A 17,098-nucleotide genomic window follows, 5' to 3' on the forward strand; every position below is an offset into this window, starting at 1 on the left:
AAAAAATCCATGCCAAACTTGGATTTCTCTACCGGGCCAAACCTTTCCTTACTCACTAAGCCAGTCTAGCTACAGTAAGATCTCAACTTCTACCTACCCTTCTCTACTGCTCACACATTTTTACAAACTTACACAAGGCTCACCTTAATAAATTAGATTCCTGATATAATAAAATAGCAAAGTTTGCCGGCAACCATCCCCACAAAGCTCATCATTGTTCTGTTCTTCAACAACTAAACTGTCTTGAACTACCCAACCTGTTAACATTAAACCAACTTACCTTTATCCACAAAATCATTCACAACCCCAGTTACTGCCCTGTACTCTCCACCTTGGTCCAACCTCATATCAATACCTGGTCCCTTAGGTCTTCAGATAGACTACTGCTAAAAATAACAGTCTCAAAACCACCATGGGGACTCACTCTATTCTAATAAAATTGCCAGGATGTGGAATGCTCTCCCTCAACACATACAAAATATTCCCAACTATTCTTCCTTTAAAACAAAAACAAAAGAATATCTCAGAAACACCTGGCTTTGCCCCTGTAGCTCTCCTGGATGGGCTTCTTTCTCCTAGTTTATCTCAACTGCTCTCAGCACCCTTAAGCAGCACTACTGCTCCATCTGAGCTGTTTTAACTTTTGGGACAAGCACTGTTAGCTTTAATTGCATGCAAATGCTTCAAGCATATCTGTATTATGCCATTGTATTGTCACTACACCTTTCCTTTCTTTATTAGTCAAGTTTTTTGCTGACATGTTTTCTTGGATTTTTATATTTTTATTTTAGTCTCTGGAAGTGTTAATTACTCAGTTATCCATAGATTAGTACATTATATTCTCTATGTTTGTGCTATCACTATAATGGCTTAGTTACTTTACTTACTAATGTATAATTCTAGATCTTACTAATTGTATTTTTGCGTTGCAATTATTTGTTGTGCTTTGTGGAGCTTTTCTCCCCGGTTCTCCACTGAAAATGGGCTTCTGGCCCAGTCAGACACTACCCGGTTAACAAATGTAAATAAATAAATAAATAAAAATAAATAAATAAATAAAAGAACTGTGTAGAGGTACATTATGGGGAATGTGAATTTTTGTCTATTTGCACTGATTTTCCTTTCTCGAATTCTGTATATTTCTTATGTAAGTTATATTATTGATATTTTAATTTGTTGATAATTTTAATGGCAAAACTACCCTTTTGGGGTGAAATGGCTTAATAATGATATCACTGCTGCTGGAATTCATTAAAAGGAGCAATGCCAGACAATTTTAATATACCAGAAGAACCAAAACGTTAAAATTCTCCTTCTGAAGATAGTTGTGAGGTAGCCTGTGAAGATGGTCGTGAGATAGCCTGGAAATATGGAAATATTATCAAAAGCTTTATTGACTATCCAGATGTTTTTTTTTTTGAAAATTGCCATCCAGTCTATATCTAATGGGGAAGGAAATACTTTGGTCCATCAGTGGTTGGCGAATATAAAATGCTCTGAAAAGGAAGTGGTGAATAACACTGACCCAGTCCAAACAGAAGGTGCTGTTAATTCCGATTAGCTTCTTCTTCTTTTGGCTTTTCCCGGTTAGGGGTCGCCACAGTGGATCACCTGTCCACTCATGATTGGCAGTGGAGTTTTATGGTGTTGAGTTGCCAGCCTGGGATCTACCCTTCGAATATAAAATGCTCTGAAAAGGAAGTGGTGAATAACACTGACCCAGTCCAAACAGAAGGTGCTGTTAATTCCGATTAGCTTCTTCTTCTTTTGGCTTTTCCCGGTTAGGGGTCGCCACAGTGGATCACCTGTCCACTCATGATTGGCAGTGGAGTTTTATGGTGTTGAGTTGCCAGCCTGGGATCTACCCTTCGAATATAAAATGCTCTGAAAAGGAAGTGGTGAATAACACTGACCCAGTCCAAACAGAGGGTGCTGTTAATTCCGATTAGCTTCTTCTTCTTCTTTCAGCTTTTCCCAGTTAGGGGTCGCCACAGTGGATCACCTGTCCGCTCATGATTGGCAGTGGAGTTTTATGGTGTTGAGTTGCCAGCCTGGTATCCACCCTTCCACAGAAGGCACACACATGCACATACTCACACCTAGGGCCAATTCAGAGTATCCAATTCACCTACAGCATGTCTTTGGGATGTGGGAGGAAACCGGAGCACCCGGAGGAAATCCACACAACCACAGGGAGGACATGCAATTCCGATTAGCAATTAATACAATGTTCAGCATTTCTTAAATTATTAGCTACTTGTGGAAGACCCTGAGAAATGCATGGTTCTAGGTGACCTTGGCATTACAATGGAGTACAGAATAGGAATATGCATGAGTACATGGCCAAGGAACACCCAACATGATTAATGTATGTCACTTTATAAGCTGCTTCTGATAAAATGACATCTGTGTCAGCAGCATCATATGCAGACATGGTAGCTGCAGACCAAGACTCTTTTGCTGATACAATTAGGGTTGTGAGATTGTGATATATATAGCAAAATATTCACTGTCTCCAGATAATATTCTTCATAACATGCCTGGCTTTTTTATGGCACATTAACACTGCAATTCATTAACTGGAAAAAGTAATATTTTTGGACTCAATTTTGAGATCATAATTTCTGTAGAGATGCTTGATTTACAATATGAACTTTAAAGGTTATCTGTCTGTGGCCTTACTTTTGTGTTCTCGTCATAACATAGCTGAATTAATATATGATTACATTAAATTTTAGATGGAGAATGCTAAATCTCATGATTTATAGGATTTTTAACAAATTTAGAAGAGTAAACATGTTGAAAGAATTAAAATGAAAGGATATGGACTAATTCTATCAAGTGTCTGTAGAGGCTGAAAGTACTAGAAGTGGATGTGAGTTTGGATTAATAATTTAAAAGTTGGGCAAATATTTTCACTCTTTGAAAAGGGAATACTCAAGTATTTTATGCAAAAACATTACTCTTCTGCAGCTTAAACAAGTTCTGCATTTGAGTAAGAAAGTTAGCATCCCAAATTAGGGGACATTCCCAATATTGTTTAGATCACATTCACAGAAAATACTAACAATCATTTCAGACGTTTTTAATGATTTATTTTAGGAAACTAGAAAATAATTGTTGGCACTTTATTTGGTTAACTCTCTTTGAAAAAAAAAGAGATAAGCAAACCATTCCAACAGGATCCAATCTTTCTGGTAGAATTTATGACAAACAGCATAAAAACTGCTAAGAGACAAATGGGCTTGTGGGATTTTGAGCAATGATATAGAGCCATGTACATATTTTAAGAGAAAAATTTTAATGAATAAGAATAAGGCATGACTTGTGGCAAGAATGGGTTTAAATGCTGATAGTGGTATCAGAATATTGCTAATTTTGTGGAATCTACTACATATATATTGTTTGAGTAGCCCTCTTAGGTTCATAAGTTCATTGGTAAGTACCAGGGAATCAGTTTGCATACCATTACAAGCATAACCAAAAAATCCTTATTCAAAAGTTCAGATGTTTTCTCCAAGCCTCATGGAGGGCAAGATATACTGGGGGAAATTTGAGGCTGCCCATATAATTATCTTGGTTTACCTTGATGGTAGCAAGGGTGCTACTCTGCTTGACATGCAGTGGAACTTTGTTTCAGAGGTGAGCGATATGTTGGGATATAAATCTATCATGCCAACATGTCTTCTTTATCTGATAATAATGGTTTAGTTCCTCAACTGGGATATTTGAGGCACCATTTGTTCTGTGAAGGAAAAGAAGGTCAAAGAGGGATGAAAAGCTAGACACAGATCTCCGCAGTGGGGTCTGTAAGAGACTGAGTACAGAGAAAGGGGTGTCAGTTTGTCTTGTTAACTGAGATGTTTGAAGGCACTGACGTTTTTAGTTTTGAATCTCTGAGGTCTCCAAAGCTGTCTAATGCACTTAGATAAATACATGCCAAAAGGTACGTTATATCCTATAATATTATATTATATATTATTGCACAAACTAAAACCTACAACTCTGCCTCTAGACAACTTACCTGTAGAATATCTTAATATTGTTGCAGATTCCCTGGCATAACCAGTCTCTAGTCTTATAAGTTGATCTATCAGAGAAATATATGTTCCACAGATATGGAAAACATCCTACATTATACCACTGCGTAAGAGTGGCAAATCAAACAAACTCTCTAATTATAATTACCAATAGCCATATTCCCCAACCTCTCTAAAGTACAAAATGTGTTCAATCATCTTCTTCTTTCGGCTGCTCCCGTTAGGGGCTGCCACAGCAGATCAACTGTTTCCATTTCTTCCTGTCCTCTGCATCTTGCTCTGTCACACCAACCACCTGCATGTCCTCTCTCACCACATCCATAAACCTTATCTTAGGCCTTCCTCTTTTCCTGTTACCTGGCAGCTTCATCCTTAGCATCTTTTTCCCAATATACTCTGCATCCCTCCTCGGCACATGTCCAAACCAATGTAATCTTGCCTCTCTGGCTTTGTCTCCAAACCTTCCAACCTGGGCTGACCCTCTAATATACTTATTCCTAATCCTGTCCATCCTCATTACACCCAGTGCAAATTTTAACATCTTCATCTCTGCCACGTCAAGCTCTGACTCCTGCCTTTTTGTCAATGCCACTGTCTCCAACCCGTATAACATAGCTGGTCTCACTACCCTCTTGTAGACCTTCCCTTTCACTCTTACTGGTACACGTCTGTCACAAATCACTCCTGACACTCTTCTCCACCCACTCCATCCTGCCTGTACTCTCTTCTTCACCTCTCTTTCACACACACCATTAACTCTGAACTGTTGATCCCAAGTACTTAAACTCATTCACCTTCGCCACCTCTACTCCCTGCATCCTCACCATTCCTCTGTCCTCCCTCTCATTCACACACATATATTCTGTCTTAGTCCTGCTGACCTTCATTCCTCTTCTCTCTAGAGCATATCTCCACCTCTCCAGCGTCTCCTCCACCTGTTCCCTACTCTGACTACAGATCACAATGTCATCTGCAAACATCATAGTCCACGGGGACTCCTGTCTGTTCTCATCTGTCAACCTATCCATCACCATTGCAAATAAGAAAGGGCTCAGAGCTGATCCTTGATGTAATCCCACCTCCACCTTAAACGCATCCGTCACTCCCACCGCAGACCTCACTGCTGTCACACTACCCTTGTACATATCCTGTACCACTCTTACATACTTCTCTGACACTCCCGACTTCCTCATACAATACCACAACTCCTCTCTAGGCACCCTGTCATATGCTTTCTCTAAATCCACAAAGACACATTGCAACTCCTTCTGACCTTCTCTGTACTTCTCCATCAACACTCTCAGAGCAAACATCGCATCTGTAGTGCTCTTTTCTGGCATGAAACCATACTGCTGATCACTAATCATCACCTCCTTTCTTAACCTAACTTCCACTACTCTTTCCCATAACTTCATGCTGTGACTGATCAGTTTAATCCCGCTGTAGTTACTACAGCTCTGCACATCACCCTTATTCTTAAAAATCGGTACCAAAACACTTTTTCTCCATTCCTCAGGCATCCTCTCACTTTCCAAGATTTCATTAAACAATCTCGTTAAAATCTCCACTGCCATTTCACCTAAACACCTCCATGCTTCCACATGTATGTCATCTGGACCAACAGCCTTTCCATTCTTCATCCTCTTCATAGCTATCCTTACTTCCTCCTTGCTAATCCACTGCACTTCATGATTCACTATCCGCACATCATCCAACCTTCTCTCCCTCTCATTCTCTTCATTCATCAACCCCTCAAAGTACTCTTTCCATCTGCTCAACACACTCTCCTCGCTTGTGAGTACATTTCCCTCATTATCCTTTATCACCCTTACCTGCTGCACATCTTTACTAGCTCGGTCCCTCTGACTAGCCAATCGGTACAGGTCCTTTTCTCCCTCCTTAGTGTCCAACCTTTTATACAACTCTTCATACGCCTTATCCTTAGCCTTCGCCACCTCTATCTTTGTCATGCATCTCATCTCCTTATACTCTTGTCTACTTTCTTCATCTCTTTGTCAATCCCACTTCTTCTTCGCCAACCTCTTTCTCTGTATACTCTCCTGTACTTCTTCATTCCACCACCAGGTCTCCTTGTTCTCCTTCCTCTTTCCAGATGTCACACCAAGCACCCTTCTAGCCATCTCTCTTACTAGCTCTGCTGTAGTTACCCAGCTATTCGGTAATCTTCACTGCCACCCAGTGCCTGTCTTAACTCTTCCCTGAACATCACCTCACAATTACCCTTTTTCAATTTCCACCATTTGATCCTTGGTGCTGCCCTCACACTCATCCTCCTCTTCTTAATCACCATTGTCATCCTACAAACCACCATCCTATGCTACCTAACTACACTTTCCCCTGCCACCACTTTACAGTCTCCAATCTCCTTCAGATTGGCCCTTCTACATAAGATATAGTCCACCTGTGTGCATCTTCGTTCACTCTTGTATGTCACCCTATGCTCCTCCCTCTTGTTAAAATACGTATTCATCACAGCCATGTCCATCCTTTTCGCAAAATCCACTACCATCTGACCTTCTGCATTCCTTTGCTTAACACCATACCTACCCATCACTTCCTCATCCCCTCTGTTCCCTTCACTAACATGCCCATTGTAATCTGCTCCAATCACCAGTCTCTCACCCTTGGGTACAGTCATCACCACTTCATCCAACTCACTCCAAAATTTTTCTTTCTCATCCATCACACACCCATCTTGTGGAGCATATGGACTAACAACATTCATCATTACACCATCAATTTCCAGCTTCATAAACATCACTCTATCTGACACTCTTTTCACCTCTAACAACTTTATATTTCATTGTTTCATCTACAAATAAAGTGCCTCTTGCCCTTGAGGAATAAATTGTGTATGTTACATTAAAAAATAAGCTAGTAATATTGCAGTAAGGAATGGATGGCAAACTGATAAAAGGTTCATAGTTACTAGGTATCTCTGCCAAAGAGGACATTCTCAGGACTGCAGCATCCACCCCCTTTAAAAGTACAACACAGTACAGTATCGGCAATCCATCTGCATACTGTGGAAGTAGAATTAACAGCATTCTGCATCAAGAGCAAGTATTGTACCTGTTGTGCTACTAACACAAACAGACTTGGTATAAGCAGCACTAAACTTCTCTCCCACTGAAGAACTATGCAGCATAAGAAATCTGGAAAAAGCCAAAATTTATTGGGGGGGGGGGGGGCAAAGGCCCAAACCAGGGACACATTTTAAACATTGCTTGTATAATCTTAGAAAAGTTGCTAGAATAAAATGTTGTGTTACTATGAGTTTCCTGAAAGATAGGAAGGCAAACTTAAATGGCTATCATTATTTAGTGTATTCAGTTCTCACTGATTTGCCAGAAAACCACAAATTTTAAGAGGAACAGACCAAAAGTATGAGCCAAACATTCCAGACATTCTGTAAAACTTAACTCCTTAAATCACAAGTGGTGGTATCATTATTTAGTGTATTCAGTTCTCACTGATTTGCCAGAAAACCACAAATTTTAAGAGGAACAGACTAAATGTATAAGCCAAACAATTTAGGCTCTTGCTCCTTGTACTCAAGGTACAGGGTTTGAGTCTTAGTAACCCTAACCAGCAGCCACATTTAAGTGGGACATTGCACACACACACACGCACACACACACACACACACACACACACACACACACACACACACACACACACACACACACACACACACACACACACACAAAGTTCTCGTTTCTCAAGATAAGGACAATACATAAATGCAGTTCTTGTTTCTCAAGCTAATAGCAATACATAAATGCAGCTCTTGTTAATCAAGCTAATAGCAAGACATAAATGCAGCTCTTGTTCCTCAAACATAAGGCAAAAATGCATCTGGACAATACACATAAAATAGTTTCCAGCTGTCAGAATGCAGCTCTATTGGACATAAAATAAGTACACAGGAATGCACAGAATGCAACTTTCCAGCTCTCATTTCTCAAACATAAAGTAAGAATGCATCCCTCATTTCTCTTGGACATACTTTTGTTCTGGACATAAAACAAGAATGCAAAAGGTAAAAGCAAGTCAGACATAATTCAAGTTTTTTCTTTACCTTATCTGGATGGGGGTTCTGTCTGAAAAAAGAAGAGGAAAAACACTGTGGACCAGTCCGACTCTGTAGCTGTTGACTGCACTTAATGAAGTCAGGAACAAATTCTTCCCTCCCCCCACCAAAAAAAAAAAAATTCAAAGAAAACCCGGGAAATTCAGAAATTAAAAGGGCCAATCAGGAATTCGTGGCACCCCCAATATTTTGCCCTCAAAACCAGTATTTACAGAGGAATTTGGTATGGTTGAGAGGTATGCCTGAGACACATAGTCCAAGAGCTCAGTCATGTCTTTCTTTATATAGTCTAGAGAGGTATGTCTCAAGTCATTCACACCAACATGGACTATGACGGAGTCATAATAGTACCTGTTGTTTAGAGACCTGAGTGCATGTGTGATATGGCATATCCTGGCACCTGACAGACAGCTAATGGTGACCTTTTCCTTATTCGGTCTGGTGAGAGGGATAACTGCGTGCCTCACGATGGAATCACCTATGACTAATATGTTTAGTTTTGTGGTTTGCCTTAAGGGCTTGACAGGTGAGACACTGGTGCATGAGCTATTATGTGTATTCATAGGTTCATAGGTTCATAGGTTCATACTAGGCTATCTGCCCGAGGGCATTTACAAGCCTAGCCCATAGTTTTGTGGCTTACGCCACCCCTTTAGTATGGGGAACTATACCCATTATTTTGCTGTGCCTCTGTTGAGCAGTGACACTGAGGTAATCCCTGGGGTATATCTGCGATCTCCCATCCATTGGTCAAGATTTCTCTTGAACAAGGCCAGCGAGGTGCTCTGCCTCACATATACCGGGATTTTATTCCACAGCATAGGGAGTCTTTGGGTGATGAATCTATCCCTCCAGCACGTCCTATTAATAGCCGTGTCAAGGTTTAAGTCCTATTGTGTTCTGCATAGGAAGTATTATGTGTAGCGTGCTTGTGTTTGTGTTTGGGAGGTCTCTGGTGTTTAGGTATGTTTCTAGTGAGGACCTCTGCATATGTAGGTATGTGTGATGTGGGTTAGGGTGGAGTAGGAGGTGAGGTGTGCATGCTGAAAACCCGCTCATTGTCATATGTACTGACTGATGTGTGAGAGACCATGGATTCCAGGTTCTTAATATAGTTGCATCTCTTACATGTTGAGTTTGTGTGGACTAGGAGTAGAGGGTTGTTCATGTTAAAAAGGCCCTGCTACCATGATGTGTTAATTTGTGATTCAGAGACATTTTAGCCATGATGAAGTATTATGACCTAATTTACATATCTCTGAATCACAGTTACTACCGTGACATGCAGATCATTCCTGATCTGCACATTGTGGTAGTAAACTGCTTCTCATGTTGGCATTGGAATTCCTGCCCCTACAATCATTCTCCCACACATACAAGTACACATTCAAACAGAAACACACACACATGCGCGCGTGCCACACACACACACACACACACACACACACACACACACACACACACACACACACACACCACAGTCCTCCTACTTACCTCCTTCTTTTGTCTTCCCTCCAGTGGTTGCCTCCCACCCCCATCAATGTAATAATTTACGTGCCATTATGGCACATTTGAAGAATCCCTGGTGTCTAGTGCCTCCCAACCTGATCGCCCTGTAAGAGTTGAAGTGCTATTACAGCATGTATCTAAAAGACTCTAGTGACTAGTGTGCCCCCACACCCCAGAGCATCATAATATTATAAGTGCCATTATGGTACGGCCCTAGTGCCTAGTGTGTCCCCCCATCCCCATTTCCCATTATGTTATTTCAGTACCACAATGCACTTTGCTTGACTGTATCCCTAGTGTTTAGTGGTTCCCCCTACTCCCCCTGATTTCAGTACTGATGTCATGTGCCTCATTATTTTGGATTTGCCCCAAATTCTTAAGCATAGTGGCTGAGAGGTTATGCTGCTCGCTGGTTCAAATCTATTAAAACACTTCATGCCCCTGCACTTTTTTAACTGTAACTGGTGGTACAAACAGTAGATAAAGCTCCATGTATTACAATAAATTATGATCAGGCCTCATGTCATAAACTTCTGTTATGTGTTCTTGACATGGATGTTGAGATTTACCTCTCAAGGTGAATTTCTTAGCATTTATGCCTTGAACACATAATTAGCTGGTTATCAATGCACACCCAGTCATATTCTCCTATGTTATGTTAGATGTAAACCAAAGTTACATCTTATTCATATCTGTTATGTAATGTTTTGCTAATATAAGCCTGTTTTTATACTGTGTAACTGCATTTACTGGTTGGCCATGTTGTGGCTACAAGGGTCCTGTACTATCCTACTTATCAGGTTAATAAACAAACATACAGAGACAAATAGGTACATAAGTAAGTAAGGACGTAAATAAGTATACGTATTGTTCAGTTTTGATGCCTGCATATTTATTTTATTAGTGCCTTAGTTATTTAATTGGAAGAAGCCATTATTTCTTCTGAACCCAGAACCTGTGATTTACTATTTCTCTTTCATTTTTTTATTCCTCAACAAATGCAAAAAAATACGTGTTGTTTTCTGAATTCTGCATTTCTATGTAAACAAACATAGAATATCCCTAGTCTGTGCAAGAAAGCTGCCAAGGAGAATTTAATATTCAACTTTGCTGCTATCAGCTCAACCAGATCAGCCTTCAGTTTAACATCTCATTAGCAGAATGACTGTTTAGGAATAAAATGCCTCTCTCTGCTGAGCTGCATTGAAATGTTTGTAGCGGAACATGAACTCAAGTGCTTTGCCAGGGGACAGAACTGACAGCCTTACGAACTGTTGGCATCAAAGACAAACACACAGTCTGCTGAATCTCTAACACTGTGATCTCTCATCAGAGTGATGCATTACACTTGAAAACTGGTAGTATTTGATACTAACCTAGTAAATGCAAATGGATGAACTCTACAGGCACGGTACAAAAATTGCTATGAATTTTTGGGAAACTGTTAATTCATAGATGTTAATTAACAAGCAATACCTGCAAATGCAAAATAATGTAGCTTGGCCAAAATCTGAGCATAACTTGAAAGTGAGATGTACTAATAGTCACTATGCAAGAAAGTGACTTTGCACAGATTCTACTGTAATTGCAGGGCAGCATTGTAATGCATGACAGCTCTAAAGGGAAGGAGAAGCTGTATTCCATTTATTACTTAGAGGCTGTACTACTTATATTACTTAGAGGAGAGATGTGAATACAATTATTTGTGTTCTGCGAGTCTCCTTTCAGAAATATTATGATTAGTTTGAATGGAGTTTTTGAGTATATCAGTGCCCTGCTGTGAGGAAAAGCAGAAGCCCATTTATAAATAGGACATCTACATTTCAACCAACACATAAGTGAACACAAGGTATAAATATAGGAAATCAATGACAGAGGCCTACAAATATCATATTAAGTTAAGTGAGTACAAAAGGGTACTACCTCTCAACCTCTTAGAGCAAGAAATCTGGACAAAGCCATAAATAAAAGTGGGATAAAGACAGAAAATAGGGAGCATTTTTAAATATTGCTTTTACAAACTTAGTTAGTTGATAGAATAACAGGTTTTGCATTAGCATAAATTTTCTGAAGGGTATGAAGTCTGAAACTCAAATGTTTGTCATTATTTTCTAACTTTAGTCTTCAATGATTTGCCACTAATTTGCCAGAAAACCACAATTTTATGAAAAACAAACCAAAAATATGAGGCAAAAATCTGGACATTCTGCAAAAATCTGTACAGTTGAGAGGTAGCCCTTTTCAAAGTCAAAGTCAAAAGTTAAAGTAAACTTTGTCATTCAGACTACACAACAAATGCAACTGAACGAAATTATGTTACTCCAGGCTGCATGTACAGACATCTAACATATACAACAATTCACATTACTACAGTTAGAAATTCCTATGACATAATATTCACTGTTTTACATATCAACAGACATTTACTAAGTAAAGAGACACAATATTTATTGCACAGAATTCCACAGCTACTTCCTATGCACAGGATTCTGTTGGCACTAGTCTAAGGAAACACGACATTAATTGCACAAAAATTTCACAGTTGTTACTTATTGCATAGGATGCTGTTTTAACAAAGGATGAATGAGGGCTACTAGGTATAGAATGGAACATCAAGAGCAATGGCAATGTTATGAAATATGTGGAGAGGTATCACTTCATTGAAAGTGTTGTAAATGGTTAGATGATGCTAGCAAGAAGGTTTCAAAATATAGGGAATTATGGGAAAGATAATTGGGAACTATTGGTTAAACTGAAAAACAGGAATGCGGGTTACTGTACTCTAATTTGGGTTGAAGATATGAAATCAGACAGAGACCTTTGAATACGAAGGAAGATCCTTTTCTGTTTACAAATGCTACTTTCATATTATATTTATTTTTACTCAATTGAAGTTTTCCGATAACCTTTCTTTTTACAGTACAGGTGTCTATACTGTCAGATGATTGATAACTACTCCCTAGCATAAAATAAACTTAGATGTTTTATTTCGTTTAAGGAACCCAGTTTTCTGGAAGGTTTCATGATCCAGCACATCTAATTCGGCATTATGTGCCATGCCAAAACTTTTATGAAGCACTGTGGAGTTTTGACCTTTTAATCTAGCTCAGATTTGTGAGTCCATCATCTCAACTGAAACTCTAACAAACACAGTTCATTTTTATTAAGCTAAAGTAATCATAATCACCTTCAGAAATTATTGTAGAGTTTTGAATTACTCTGGTCATGGAAGACAAATGACATTGTCAGTCAACAAAATTTTAAATAACATCAATATTTGCTGTCAGCGGCAGTCCCTAATCAGTAAGAATTAGTCTAACATATCATTCTTTGCTCAATCATTCACTTTTAGAATAAAAATAATCACAAAATGGCAAAGTATTTTCCCATAGTTAAGTATAGATGCAATTTAATTCACAAAATCTCATTATTATTAATAGAATAATATGTATTTTCAGGGTCAGGAAACTTACTTGTTAGTGATGTCTGCAACAATATTTTATCCAGAATCTGCAGCATCTGACAGGTATTGGCAAACACTCTGTGTTGGGATGAATAATCAATGGCCGTGACAGAAAATAACCATCTGGTGAAGGCAGTAGAGAGATAACAGAGACAGTTCATCTAGTCTGTTGTATACGACCTACCAAAATGTAAGCACGTTCTCTTTTTCTTACTTCAGTTTATCTCTTATTTCTGATTGCCCTTGTGAGAATAATTTCTTCTCCCTTTTCATTCCAGGACTGCAGTTGTTGAATTCATCTCCAATAAATCATTGAGTTATTCATACCTTTACTGTAAAACAAAAGGTAAACAATCTATGATAATCTTAAGGAGTCATGACTTAAATAAGGAAACTAAATTCATAAGTTAAACCATTAATTAGTATTCAGATATGTAAATAAACCATAGTATGTTTTAAAAGACCAGTAGATTAATAACAGTTTATGAACTCATAATCCCTTCGTATGGAAGCAGTATGTTTAGGCATACTACAGTGCTTTAAGCAACCTTTTTAGTTATAGTCCTATAGAGTTTTTATTACATGTTTTGTCGTTTTTGTTAGGTTATATTTTAAAGTACCATATTCTGCTTAAATAGGTTGGTACCTCAGGAACTGTGGCTAATGAATATCAAAGCATGCTATTTTATTCTTTTTTTATGTACTGTTGAGCCCTTCTGCACCTGTTGTATGCAGGTTTAGACATTCTTTGGACATGCCAATGTGTACTTATTGTTCTGAGAATTAAGTATACCCACCAGTTAAATTAGATGGTCTGTACAGCACAATATGTGACCCAGGGCTGCAGTACCATAAAGGGATAACTGTGTTAATCTACCTATTCCTTAGACTGTATCTTAATGTTGTGATTATGCCCCCTGTTTGGAAATGGCAAAAGTATATTTTATTAAGTCTGAGTTGTCCTTTTTAATACATGTATATTTCTGTTGGCCCCTGGTCAGTCTGTACCGTATACTCTTATACCTCTAGCAACCATCATCACTCTGGTAAAACTCTGCATAAAGCAGGAACTGAAAATTTTGCATGATTGTTATCAAATAGAGCAGTTAAAATTACAATCTCGGCCCTAAGTACCCCTCTAACAACAATGGGCCTGTCAATCCAGTCTAGGTAATTTAAATAAACAAATCATAGCCTAACATTAGGCTAATCCTTCCTGTACTCTTGATTTCATTCATGCATTGGCTGTAAATCAGGAAATGAGTCATCCCCCTTGGTGACAAAGTGTGAAGAGCACAGTGCATTCCTAAACTTGTGTCATTGATTCACCACCTCAATCTGCAGCACCCACCCACCCAGTCTCAGGCTTTAATGTGACTTGCTAGGTGGAAATGTAATAGTTCAAGGTAACTCAGGCATGCGTTTGACAGAGGAGTACTACAGTTATATCTCTGTTTTCAGTGGAAATGCATTCCATTTCTGAATAAAAGTGTGAGGATTTTGGATCATTATTAAAAGTAATTCATCTCTCAACTGTCCATATTTTGGAGCGACACACCAATTGTTTCTCAAACATTTGCTCTATCCCTTCTAAAACTAAGTTATTTTGAGAAGTTGTAATAAGAGTACCAGCAATTAACAAGCGTCCCTCATCTGGGGTCTTTTCCATAATTATTTTTTTTTCTTCTTTGTCCTTAACTCTTCTTGAGTAAAGGTTGAGAGATATGTTGGGCTGGGCAAACTTCTCAGGGTACAACTAAATGAGCACTACAAGCTGAGACTCAAAATTCTTCAAAAGACATTTAAAGTGCTGCTAAATGACCACTCCAGTCTGATAAACTGTCAGCCAAGTCTGGGGATGGGATTTTACTTAATTAACATCACCCCACTCATACAACATTTTGTAAATTTTAAAATTGTGCTTTGTCTCAAAAAATAATGATACAAATTCCCCTTAAAGATTATAGTTGCCCACTATGAGTCTTGAACACTGAACACTGCAGGGCATTGACATAATCTCGTACATTCTTCTTGGCTGCAGTCTGAAGGAGGCTGTGGTATTAAAACTGCAGTAGCACCGAAAAACAGAAGCAACAGCAGGTTATTGTTTAACAAGTAATCATTCAGCCACTATGTAAAGCAGTTGTGGCTTGCATTTGTGGTTCCTGCTGCTGTCTGACATACACAAGTTAATGCAGATCAGGTGGGACAGCAATCTAAATCCATGACTGCATAGATTTACTTTTTATTATTCCTAAAAGGCACTAGGCCAAGCCGTGAGGTGCTTTTCAGCAATACTGCTGAGAATCTGAAATTTTTCAAAAGGATTTGGACTGTCTTGGGGAAGTGAAGCGGCAGTCGTACTTCCTATGGAATCTTTAGTGCTGATTAGCAGTTGCAATACAAGAAGAATGGCTGGGACTGTTAGTGTGTTTGCTAACAATTTGCCAGCATTTATAAAATGGCAGCTTAAACACATTTCTGAATGAATTAGCTCTGTGCACTACCATTTCACAATTTCACAAAATATTTTTAGCACTGATGCTCATCATGAAATTCTAAGAAGGAAACAAAGTCAAAAGCTTACAGAAAAACATAATGTGATTAGAAGTATGATAGATCTGTGGCTGTTTTTTGTGAAGTCAGAAGACATTCCCAGGGATCAGTGCTGGTGCTAACATTTTGGGGGGCCCCCAGCAAGTTTCAAGTTGGGGGCCCTACCCAGGAGAATATAAAGTGTGACCACCTTGCCATCACACCCCCTTCCTTTTCAAGCTCATCCAGAACTATTTAAAGATCACTATAGGGGTGATCATTAAAGGCCTTTAAGTGTTTATGCCTGCTTAATTCCCATGATTACCTTATTTTCCCTTTACCATAGTTAAACTCTCTACTTCTTCCTTACCCTTACCCCAGGCTTCCCCTAAGTGTTCTTCTACTCCATCTATGGCACCAAGCTTATCAGTCATTATGCACTAAAGTCATCACTGGAATGCACCCTGCTACATGGGTAGGAAAGTGCCAGTGTGGTTCAGTAAATTTACTGTTTCATATCATCATCATCATCAACCTCCTTTTTCACATTTTCTGCATGGGGTCGGGGTGCATGTTAACTGTTGCCATTTCTGTCCATTCACTGTCACACTCCTGCTCTCCTTGACACTCATGCCAGATTGTCACAGATCTTCAATCACACAATCCACCCACCTCTTTACTGGATGTCCTCATTTCCTCAACTTCTTCCTGACTGTCCCAATTCTTTTTCACTACTACTAGTGAGTAATAGTGCACCAGCTCCCTAGGCAGAACTACCTGATGCTGTTGGAGCAGATCATTCAGGAGTTGTGTAAGCAATGCTGACAGGTTGTGACCCAGAAGTATTGGGCACCTGTGCTACCTGTGCTGGAGTCACCACAGCCAGCTGTGGAATGATGGCTGTCCAAGCTTCCATGTCAAGCCAAGCTCCCCATGCTGAAGGTTGTTCCTGTTGCAGCAGATCTTATAGTCCAAATGTCATTAGAAAAAATATATAAACAAAAAAAAAGAGAGAGATAGGGTAGGGGAGGGACAGCATAGAAAAATATCATAAAAGGTATGTAATTTTAATGTATCATAGTTCATGCATAAATATTTAAAGATTTGCCATATCCACATATGAATGTGAAACCATACATGTCTGGTAAACTACAAATTAATCTCATCAGTATTATGCACATTATGTATGGAACTGTGTGATTATTGCATATATACTTTATGCATTCCAATTCATAAATTGTCCAAGTGAAATGACTAAAATGTTATTCTAACTTACTGATTGCAGAATAATACATGTTTAGGTAATACAGACTGATTGCTGCTTGGATAAGAACCCATACACAGCTACATTGACTGTTAGCACCAGATAATGCAATGCTTCAAGAGCTATTTAAGATGGTATGCACATTTTGTATATATAGAGAATGCCTACTCATT

Source organism: Protopterus annectens, chromosome 5.part0 (genome assembly GCF_019279795.1).
Source record: "Protopterus annectens isolate FY-2018-M chromosome 5.part0, PAN1.0, whole genome shotgun sequence".
Lineage (NCBI taxonomy): Eukaryota > Metazoa > Chordata > Ceratodontiformes > Protopteridae > Protopterus > Protopterus annectens.